A 12,368-nucleotide genomic window follows, 5' to 3' on the forward strand; every position below is an offset into this window, starting at 1 on the left:
AGGATATAAACTAAAACTAAGAGACCATGAGAGACTATGGACTCTGAAAAACAGTCTGAGGGGTTTGAAGTGGCGGGGGGGTGGGAGGTTGGGGTACCAGGTGGTGGGTATTATAGAGGGCACAGCTTGCATGGAGCACTGGGTGTGGTGAAAAAATAATGAATACTGTTTTTCTGAAAATAAATAAATTGGGGAAAAAAAAAAAACAAAACTAAGAGATCTCATTTTTCCACCTAGTGATGGTCACATGTGAGAAAACCTTCCTGCGTTCTACTGTTGGTGAGTCTGCCCCTCCCCCACGCCCCCGGGCATTCTCAGTCCCCGCTGAGGGAAGTGTAATTGGCGCAGCCTCTCCGGAGGGCAGGTGGCACCGTGAACTCCCAGCAATCCCACTGGTGCGGATTTGTGGCACAGACAAGCCTGGGCGCTCAGGAGATCATATGCACAGTAGGTTACTCCTGGGTACAATCCTAGTCCTAGCCTATAGGCTGGAAGCAGCCAAACTTCCGTAAGCAGGGAATCGGTTAACTGAATTACAGTCTACTCCTATCATGAAACCCCCTGCATTTGTGAAGAAAGAGAAGACGCTTAGCGTGCTGGCATTGAGCAAGCTCTATGGTGATTATGGTTTTACTATTTATGCAAAAAGAGAATGGGGTGGGAGGAAATATAAATATGAATTTGCTTGAAAGTGAATTACCCTCTGGAGGAATATACAAGAAACCATTAATATTTATTGTGCCTTCCCTAGAGGGCAGGGACAGAGACTTTTTCTCTTTTTTTTTTTTCTTAGCAAATAGCCTTTTGTACCCTTTGAGTCCCCTGAATGTTTTTAATATCTTATAAATAAATATTCTTGCTATTATGCTTGGTCACTGGAGGCTTAGATCTGCTCGGCATCAAGAGCCGCAGTAAATCCAACAGCAACAGAGAGCCCACGTGAGGTTACAATCAGGAAGTGGATGTGACACACAGAGGGAAAGGGGATGAATAGGGCAGTTGCACTTAACAAATAAGCATACAGGATTCCCAATTAAATGTGAAATTTGGGTAAATCATTTTTTCTATCATGCAATATTTAGGACATATTTACACTGTATTTTATCAGACAACTCTAGCTCCGAGAAAATGCTTAGGCTGCACTGGGCAGCTGATCAGAAACACGACTAGCATACGTCCCTCTCCAGAAGAAAGGTCCACATGCCACACTGTCCAGAGAAAGAGGTGACATGGATTCTTTACTCACGGTAGTAACAGCTTACCCGTCATCATCCTGAATCCCCACTGATGTATGAGATCGTTTAACGTAGGCATGAGCGGCTTATGAACAAAACACGGAGCACAAGGGTTACCATCTTCCAAGAGAAAGGGAGAACCAGAGTGAGGGAAAGACTTAGAAACCCAGACCATGGGGGAAAAATAAGACATTTTCATATTTTAATTTTCAACTTTTTAAATTCAGCAGTCCCAAGTGCAAAGACATACAGTGACCATGGTTCTCTGAAATATTTTTTCAAAGCCAGCTGACAGGTTTCATCTCAGCTGGAGCTGAGTGTATGAAAAAATAAAACCTGGTATGTGACAGCCAGAATCCAACATTCCTGATATTTACTTCCTAAGGGTCTTGTTTTTTGGTAAGGTTTGCCCACAGTTACCCATCTCACAGCAGTGGAGTTCACTTTTGATCCTGGAAGAAGTCACTGCACGAGCTGTCACCCATGAACTCAGGTCAAGGAAGAAGCACCCCAGTGGCCACTGGCCGGCCTCCCAGGACTGGGACGGATTGTGTATATGTCACATGGGCTTGTTCAGAAGATGAGAGGAGCCGGTGTTAAAAATACCTGGACAGGACAGACACCTCAGGACTGGACAGCAAACGGGTCACACCACCTCTCCGTCTGCCCTCCTCCTCCCAGGCTTCTTTCTGATGTCCATCAGTGTCCCCATACTCTCTCCCCCACGCTGTCGACAGCTGGCTCCAAGCCAAAGTCATGCCTCCCTCCTTAGGAGGTGTCCTGAGGCCACACTATCGCCAAAAGTCACACGCTGTATTCAAAAAACAATTCACACTATAGAAACTACTATTTATTTCATCATGTTCCCAACATTGTACATGCATTAGTTTGGTGCTCTAACTCCCCATTACATTATTATCATCCCCATTTCATAGACGGTAAAACGGAGGCTCAGAAATACAAATGTCCAAGAACTGGAACCCAGTTCAAGTGTGGCTGATACCAGACAGTATGTTCTTTTCACTACTGTGTGCGGCCTTACATCTCTCTGCACTTAAAAAACAAACAAACAGCTAATCGAATTTTCTTCTAAGTTATAAAAGGGATAAGTATAATAGAAAATCTAAGCAACTAGGTCTTGTGTTACCTGCCAGTCCCTTTCTGTCACTCCTCCTCTCTGCCAAGCGACCTCACGGTGCCATCATCCCTAGACATTTCAAAACCCAGTTTCCACACATCATACTGTAAACTACAGGGGCAGGGACTTGGACTGGTTGCCACGCTCACCCCAGAAACCAGAGGAGAGGTTAGGACATGCTAGGAGCTCAGATGTACTAAATGGATACATGCATGCATGAATGAATGGTAACTCTTTCCTTGAATGAGTGAGTTTGCCTATCAGCCCTGTGCAGGGGCCACGATCATCATCTCTGTATTGTTTTACTTTTAGTATATGTGCTGCTGAATAGAGCACTCTCCTTGAATAAGCAAGAGTTAACTGCGATGCCTAACTTTAAAATTCAAATCAATATGAATTTTTAACATGGATTTAATTATTTTACATTATGTATCTAATTCTACTTTGTTTTTTATTTGCGTACATGCAAAATGACATACGGTACTGCAGCACTGTTAATAATAACAAAAGGTTGGAAACAACCCAAATGTCAATGTCAACTGACAGGAAAGTAGTTAACAAATTATGATCTAGCCTGGGATAGATCATAGTAATGGAATACTATGCAGTTATAAAAGAGAATTTTATATACACACACATATATACAAACACTATATGGATACATACATGTATATATACTATTATGTATAACATAATATAGAATGTATACGCATAGATACACAAGTATATGTATTATGTATATATCGCATACAGTGCACATTATAGACCACAAGCATACATACACACATGTATACATGTATACACACACAGTAGCATGTATGTTATACACACACACTGATATTATCAGAAGATCTTTGGATACTAAATGAAGCAAGCAAGCAAGGTCAGGGTCTACAGTAAGACACCTTTCGGAAGAAGACAAGATTCCTGCTTGCTTGTATTTGCAAAAAGAAATCATGGAAGCACATAACAGAAACCAAGAGAAGGGGCAGATGTGAGATGTGGAGGGTAGGAAAAGGAATTGGAAGCGGGGGGAGACGTGGGTGGAGCAAGACTTCTCACAGAGTATGCTTTTATATACCTTTATTCTAGGTAATGTGACGTTCCGTCTTAGACTGGTACGTCAATCCACTTTGAAGGCAGAGAGCAGCCCGAACAGCCTCCCTCCCCATGCCCAGGGCCACTCTGAAGGAGCGGCCGGCCACTGTCAACGCCCGCAGCTCTGCTTTCTGGTACTCGCCTTCACCTTTCAAAAGACAGTTCTTAGCTTTCCCTCTCGAGTTTTCCATCTCGAACTATCTTCCGCATCTTTACACCGGTGCGCACACACTCCCCCTCCCTACAGCATCCCTCCCGGCCATATCACAGTTTTTTCCTCCATTTACATTCAGTGTATCAGAAAGGGACTCCCTCTTCACACCAGAAGGAACAGGATAAAAAATACCAGTTTCTCCTGGTACGAAGAACAGTGTCCACGCGCGGCGTGCGTTCTCGGATGGAGTCCAAGAAAAGCACCGCAGAATGAAGGCCCTCCCAGACCCCTCCGCAGACGCCGCTGTCTGCTGTGGCGTGTGCCGTTCCCTGCGTCTCCTGGTGCCTTACGCTCTCCTGAAACACTGCTTGGATACCAGGTTTTACAAAAACTGGTATAAGATGGAAGATTTTTTTTTTTTTTTTTTTTTTTTTTTTTTTTAGATTTTAGTTATTTATTTGACAGAGTGAGAGACCGTGAGAGGAGAACACAAGCAGCGGGAGAGGGAGAAGCAGGCTCCCCGCTGAGCAGAGAGCCAGATCCGGGGCTCGATCCCAGAGCCCTGGGATCACGACCTGAGCCGAAGGCAGACGCTTAGGGACTGAGCAACCCAGATGCCTGTGAAGATTTTTTTTTTTTTAAGATTTATTTACTTACTTGAGTGAGAGCACAAGTGCAAGCAGAGGAAGAGGGAGAAAGGATCTCCAGCCGACTCTGCACTGAATGAGGCTCAATCTCTCAAGCTTGAGATCATGACCTGAGCTGAAGACAAGAGTCAAATGCTTAACTGACTGTGCCACCCAGGGGCCCCTTTTAAGCCCTATCAGTTGACATAAAAGATCCAGCATGATCCTCTCAAGGTTTTTTGTTTGTTTTTTTTTTTTAAAAGATTTTTATGTATTCATCAGAAAGAGAACAGAAGCAGGGAGAGCTACAGGCAGAATAGGCAAAACAGGCAGAGGGAGAAGCAGGCTCCCCATTGAGCAAGGAGCTCAACATGGGACTTGATCCCAGGACCCCCGGATCATGACCTGACCCAAAGACAGACCTTAACCAACTGAGCCACGCAGGTGTCCCTCAAGGTATTTTTTTAAAAGATTTTTTTTTAAAATTCATTTGAGAGAGATACAGAGACAGAGACAGCACAAGCAGGGGAAGAGGCAGAGGGAGAAGCAGACTCTCCACTGAGCAGAGAGCCCAAGAGGGTGCTTGATCCCAGGACCTAGAAATTACAACCCAAGCTGAAAGCAGACCCTTAACTATCTGAGCAACCTAGGCACCCCTTTTTCCAAAAGAATTATTTATTTATTTTAGAGAATGAGCAGGCAGGAGGAGGGGCAGAGAAGAAGAAGAGAGAGAATCCTTAAGCAGACTCCTTCCTGAGCACACAGCCCCACATGGGGCTCGACCTCATGACCCTGAGATCATGACCTGAGCCAAAACCAAGAGTCGAATTCTTAACTGACTGAGTTCCCCAGGCACCCCTCAAGGCATTCTTAAAAATTCATTATAGTCAAACACTGTAAAAGTTCAATTTATCTTGATGTTTTTAAGGATTGATACTTTAATTGATAATTAAAAAGCAGTATTTTAAATAAAATTAGTCATCATAACTAAAAAGCAATGTAACAGTAAATAATAAATTGGAATCTCAAATGTCCTATATTAAGGTATGGTTAAGTACTACTGAATATCCCATGAACATATAATATTCACGTATTACCACATAGTCAGTGACACAATATTGCATGAAAGACATGAACTGTGAATGGAAAACATAGCACCATACACGTGTAGGTAAGTCTGGATCTCTGGGTCTAGCAAGGCGGCGAGCCAATAAACTACTTAGGTTGCCGAGGAAAATACGATGCAAAACAGCCTGTTAAACTCCTAACCTGCGCTCCCAGAGAATAAGCACTAAAGCAAACAGGTGGCTGGAAAGCAGGGGGGAAAACCAACCCTGATGCAGAGGCTGCCAGAGAGACTGTAGACTTCTAGAGCCCAGAGACCTGAGTTTGATGACAGAGAAAGGGAACAGCCAGAGCCCCGGGCACATTCAAGTCCGAGGTTAACAGAGTGCCCCGTGGAGCCAGAAACCTTTGAGAAAGATCCATGCAGGTGAAAGGGTGAATAAGAAAAAAAATTCAGCCCCACAGCTCTGTATGACGAAAAATTTTTCTTTTTAGAATTGGCAACCACAGATTTGGGCTCAACTTTTCATTCTAAGTTTGGTCTCCCAAGAGCAGACAAACCTGAACTTAGGATTCAAAATTTCAAAACATATAGGCACCCTCAAGAAAGGCAACAGAAAAAAAAAACAAGAGAGTTAGGTTTCTGTGATTTTCAGACAACAGAATTCTGGCACAGAGAAATAGAAAATAAGATGTTAAAAATGCTTAAGGGAATAACATCTAATAATAAGGTGTAAGATTTGTACAACAAAAAGACCCTGACAGATTTGAAAAATAGCCAGGTATAAATTCCAAAAATAAGAAGATATCATCTTTGCTATCAAAAGCTCAATGTGGGGGCGCCTGGGTGGCTCAGTGGGTTAAAGCCTCTGCCTTCAGCTTGGGTCATGGTCCTAGGGTCCTGGGATCGAGCCCCACATCAGGCTCTCTGCTCAGTGGGGAGCCCGCTTCCTCCTCTCTCTCTCTGCCTGCCTCTCTGCCTATTTGTGATCTCTGTCAAATAAATAAATAAAATCTTTAAAAAAAAAAAGCTCAGTGTGGGGGCAGCTGGGTGGCTCAGTCGGTAAAGCACCCAACTTCGACTCAGGTCATGATCTCAATGTCCTAGGATCGAGCCCTGTGTCGGGCTATTCATGCAGTGGAGAGTCTGCTTGTCCCTCTCCCTCTGCCCTCCTCTCCCTGCCCTGATCTCTCTTCCTCTCTCAAATAAATAAATAAAATCTTAAAAACAAACACAAAACAAAAACCAGTAAAAACAACAATGAGAAAAACTCTAAACCTCAATGGATGGGGGCACCTGGGTAGCTCAGTCAGTTGAGTGAGTGACTCTTGATCTTTGGGTCGTGAGTTTCAGTCCCATGTCCTTAAGTGAAGAGATTACTTTAAAAAAAAAAAAAAAAAAAACCTCAACAGACAGGTTAAGTAGCAGCCTAGACAAGGCAATGCTGAAGAATTAATGAACTTAGAAAGTCTTATCTGATCGAAGAGAAGAGATGAGAGAATGAATCCCCAGGGCATCTGAAAGCAGAGGATACGAATGTACACGCATTGAGGAGGGAACATGCCCAGGTTCCAGCAACAGCAAGAAAGGCAGCCCAGAGAGAAGGGAAAGCACAGGGACATAAGGTTAGGGAGGCAGCGGGAGGCCACTGTAGTTTGTGGGTCAGGAAGCCTTTAGGTCTTACTCTTTCTGAGGAGGCTAGCAATTTCATAAGGAGATTCCTGGGCACCAAAGGAGTCTCTGGCAGAGGGTGGTATGGGAGACGTGTGGGGGACAGGTGCTGGTCTTAGGCTTTCTAATCACAGCTACTACTTAACACGCCTAGGTTATCATCAAAGCTTGAGAGAACCAGGATGCTGTAGTAACAGACCAAATACCCAGGGATTCATCTCATGGTTGGAAAGAACAGAAGGATGGTTCCATCCTTGCTGTTCAAAGTATCTGATCTCTGTAAAGAAGCAGATCCTGGAGACAAGGGTCACCATTATTCCAAGGACTGTCCAGAGACACAGCACAGGCAGCAAATACTTTCACATTAATCTTTCTGGGGGGAAATCACCTTCATTAAAAGAACTCTGGCAAGCTAAGAGTAAAAAGAAAACTTCCTTGTTCAAAATGGCAGACTGCACACAGATCTATTCCCCATTTCTAATGTTCCTAGTAAAAAATTAAAAAATCAAGAGAGGGAGAAGCAGGCAGGACATTTGAACAGACAGAAGAAAAAGGGAATCTGAGAAACAGATGAATGACCTGATCTATGAGAAACACTGCAATGAAGAAGGCAAAATAGTCAAAAAAAAAAAAAGAAAAGAAAAGAAAAAGAACAGAAGTTGACCCTTAGAAGATAAATGGACAAACCCAGATACTCCGAATCCCTTCGCACAGCTTCCTACATCCCTTCACAGAGTAGAGATGGAAATGTTAAAATTAGGTTGCTCAGACTTCCTGGCACTTAGGATTCTGACTGCAGTTTAGAACCCCTGAAATACATTCAAGTGAGACTTGGAAGTTGGACGTGAAGCCTTGGCTCCCTCCTGATGTCCCTCAACAGGGAAGGAACAGTGAACTTGTGGGGTTTGGCCACATGGTCCTGTCCTACTCAAGGTTGGGCTCAGCCTTGAGAGCTGGACAGTGCACCAATCCTGTAGCAAGTCCTGTCTCCCTTTACATCTCCATCAAATTGTCCACCGCGGAGAATAAGAATAAAAACGGCGCTTTCCAGAGAAATGATAAAGCTACCATGTCGACCTCATTCCACATATAAAATAAATCTTAGATGAATTACAGATCTAACTGTGAGACACAAAGTTTTAAGATTAAAAGAAAATATAAACAGAAATATCTTTATAACCTTTGATTAGGAATAGGTTTATTAACAAGACCCAAAAAGCAAAAAATATAAACAATACAGAAATGATTATATACAAATTTGTTCATTCTCAGATATCTATTGATTCCTCAACTTGATAAATGGAATCTATAGAGACTAATCAGTAATACCATACTTGATGGTGACAGACTTTTCCTCTAAGATCAGGAACAAGATTAGGATGTTTTTACTCTCCCTCCTTCTGTGCCACACTGTACCAGAAGTGCTGGGTGGGACATTAGCAAGAAAGTAAAATAAAATCACCCAGATTAGAAAGAAGTAAAAATATTTCTATTTGCAGATGACACAATCTCACATTGAGAAAATCCTAAGGAGTCTATGAAATTCTACTAGAGTTCAGCAAGGTTGCAAGATAGAAGATCAATATATAAGTCAATTGTATTTCTATAGTAATAAACAAGCAAAAATAAAAATAAGAAAACAATTCCATTTACCATAACATCATAATGAATATATATTTGGTAATAAATTTAACAAAGTATAAAATCTGTACTGTGAAAGCTACAAAATATTTTATTTTATTTTTTAAGGGTTTATTTATTTATTTGACACAGAGATAGGGAGTAAAGGTAGGCAGAGCTAGAGGGAGAAGCAGGCTCTCCACTGAGCTGGGAGCCCGATGTGGGGTTTGATCCTAGGACCCTGGGACTATGACCTGGGCTGAAGATAGATGCTTAACAGACTGAGCCATTCAAGCATCCCAAAAACTACAAAGTATTTTAAAGAAATTAAAGAATACCTAAATGAATGGAAAGACAACCTATTTTATGGTTTGAAGTACTGAATATGATTATAACAAAAGTCCCCAAACTGATCTACAGATTCAATGCAATTCCTGTCAAAGTCATGACTGTCTTTTTTGCAGAAACTGGTTGTAACATTCATACAGAAATAGAGAGGTACCCAGAACAGCCAAAAAAATCTGGGGGAAAGAAAAAGAACAAGACTGAAGGATTCACACTTCCCAATTTCAAAGCTCACTACAAATCCATAGTAATCAGGACTATATGGCATGGGCATAAAGAAAGACACATAGATTAGTGGGATAGAACTGGGAATCCAGAAATAAACCCTTATATTTCTGGTCAGCTAATATTCAACAAAGGTGGAACAACCAAATAAGGAAAGAACAGTTTTTTCAATAAATAGTTCTGGGGAAACTGGATTGTCCATGCAAAAGAATGAAGTTGGACCCCCCACTTCACACCATATACAAAAGTTAACTTGAATCAAAGACCAAAACTTTAAAAGTGAAGTCTATAAAAGCTCTTGGAAGAAAACATACGTATCTTTGTGACCTTGGATTAGGAAATGGTTTCTTAGGTATGGTAGCAAAGGCACATATAACAAAAGGAAAACCAGACAAAATAGATTTCACCAAAATTTTAAACATTTATGTTTTAAACCGTACTATTGAGAACATCAACACACAACTGACAGACAGCAGGAAATATTTACGGACCATATATTTAATGAAGGACTTCTACTCAGAATTACAACTCGACAGTTCAAAGACAAATAGTCCAGTTAAAAAAAAAAAATGGGCACAGGATCCGAGCAGACATTCCTCCAAAGAAGATACATACTGATCAAAGAGCACATGAAAAGATGCTCAACATTATCAGTCATTAGAGAAATGCAAACCCAAACTACCATGAGATACCCTTTCACACCCACCAAGATGGAATCATCCAATACCTCTAACAAACGGGTCGGGAAGATGTGGAGAGATGAGAGCCCTAGTACATTGCTGGTGGGATGTAAAACGGTACAGCCTCTCTGGAGAACACCTTGGGCGCTTCCTCAAAGGTTAGGCAGTTACTAACTCCATTCCTAGGTATGGAATTGGAAATATATGCCCACACAAAAACCTGTGCAGGAATGCTCATAGTAGCATTATTCACAGTAACCAGAAAGTAGAAATCACCCAAGTGTGCACAACTCAAGAATGGATAGACAGGGGCAGTTGGTTAAGCGGGTCACTCCTGGTTTTGGCTCCGGTCATGATCTCAGGGTCAGGAGATCGAGTCCCACGGGGGCGGCGGGGGGGTGGCTCTGTGCTCAGCAGGGAGTCGGCTCAAGACTCTGTCTGTCTGTCTCTCCCTCTGTCCCCCCCCCCCACACAGGCACTCTCTTAGACAAATAAAATCTTAAAGAATGGGTAAAGAGAATATAGTATCCAGTGGTATGTCCAGACAAGGGAATGTTACAGGCAATAAAGAGACACGAGGATGAATCCTGACATCACTGTGTCAAGTGCAAACAGCCAGTCACAAAGGGTCTCACACATACCATGTGATCTCATTTATATCAAGTGTCCAGAACAGGCAAATCCATACAAATATATAGTAAATCAGTGGGACCAGGGACTGACAGGAGGGACTGCTTACTGGGTCCGAGGTTTTTTTTAATGAGGTGGTGAAGATTTCTGAAATTAGGGTGAACTGTATATATCTGGGAACATACAGAAACTACTGATAATATACTTTGAAAGAGTGAATTTCGTGGTATGTAAATTATATCTCAATGCAGCTGTTATTTAAAAGAAAGTGTATCGGGGCACGTGGGTGAGCAGTTGGTTAAGCGTCTGCCTTCAGCTCAGGTCATGATCTCAGGCTCCTGGGATCGAGCCCTGTATCAGGCTCTCTGCTCAGTGAGGAGCCTGCTTCTCTCCCTCTGCCACGCCCCCTGCTTGTGCTCTCTTTCTTTCTCTCTGTCAAATAAAAAATCTGTAAAAATGGAATTTTTAAAAGTATATTGTGCACCTCCATACACAAGGCAGTATTCTAGGCTCTGCCGATCCGGTTCCCTTGAGGAGTTTATATTCCAGTGGGAGGCCCAGACAGAGTACGTCCCAAGATACACAAAGAGTCTTCAGGTTTGACGGTACAATTAGTCTTGGCAAACCGTGCGGACTTATAGAGAAAAAGAGAGATTCCAGAGGAAGAAAAAAAGAGGCTCTAGGAAGCTTCTAAGATAAAAGTTCTGATTTTCAGGAAGGCAATAAAGGGGATTTCTAGAAATTACAGATGGAGAGCACTTCAGAAGGGAAGCAATGACCAATGCATAAGCTCAGGGCAGGAGAGCAGAATGCAATTGTCTCTCTCTTCTTTCTACTTTTCTGTTTCCTAAATTTTCTATAATATAACAGTGATGTATCTTCAGTGACAAAAGAGGACTTTCTCTTCTCTTTAGCTGGCTACTGTTAGGAGGCTGCTAGATGGAAAGAATGCCATAGGCATGACAGGCTGACAGGCTATGACAGGATACCCTACGTGCGCGGTGGAGAAATGCACCGTGAGAGGCCCCTGCCGGCTGGCACCGTGAGACATTCCTGCTCAAAATGTCTGCTGGGGATTTAGAGCTCAGTCATAGCCATAGACAGAACGGTAGTGAGGATAAATTAGGAGGGAGGGTGGTCAGGTCTACGTGAACATATTTCCTTCCCTCCCACGTTCCTGCAGACATGATCATTGCCTATAAACAGATCACGATGAAGGACTGAATGATACAGGGAGGGATCCACAGCAAAGGGCCTTCCTAAGTCAGGGGCTGCGGTCCTGGCAGAACTAAGAACCAACAGGATGTATAGCCTGAAAACTGGGGTTTCCATCCAGGACCATGGTAATTCTGGCTACTCTGTGACTAGAAAAAAAGGCCACTACTTCCAGCAATGTTATCTGCTCATTCCAGTTCAGGGACCAATGTCATGGTCTTAAAATACATAAAACTGAAGTGCCTGGATGGCTCAGTCAGTTAAGCATCTGCCTTCAACTCAGGTCATGATCCCACGGTCCTGGGATTGAGTCCTGCATTGGGCTCCCTGATCAGGGGGGAATCTACTTCTCCCTCTGCCTCTGCCTATTGCTCCCCCTGCTTATGCTTGCTCTCTGTCAAATTTTTAAAAATCCATAAAATTATCTGACAAACTATTAGTTAAAACCCACAGATGACGTGGAAGAGGAACATTTAATTGGGTGGGTCATTTATACTCACTATTCAAAATGTCTTAAATAGGGGCGCCTGGGTGGCTCAGTGGGTTAAAGCCTCTGCCTTCGGCTCAGGTCATGATCTCAGGGTCCTGGGATTGAGCCCCACATTGGGCTCTGTGCTCAGCGGGGAGCCTGCTTCCCTTCCTCTCTCTTGTGATCTCTGCCTACT

General features: G+C 42.9%; 1 protein-coding gene and 1 non-coding gene across 2 annotated transcripts in view; both read right to left on the minus strand.

Moving 5' to 3' along the window:
• KIAA0319 (KIAA0319 ortholog) overlaps positions 1 to 12,368 on the minus strand; it is a 90,819-nt gene that overhangs the window by 69,617 nt on the left and 8,834 nt on the right.
• On the minus strand, positions 2,602 to 2,709 carry LOC122898249. Its single transcript, XR_006382934.1, has one exon. It is a non-coding gene; the product is annotated as a U6 spliceosomal RNA (small nuclear RNA).

Source organism: Neovison vison, chromosome 1 (genome assembly GCF_020171115.1).
Source record: "Neovison vison isolate M4711 chromosome 1, ASM_NN_V1, whole genome shotgun sequence".
NCBI lineage: Eukaryota > Metazoa > Chordata > Mammalia > Carnivora > Mustelidae > Neogale > Neogale vison.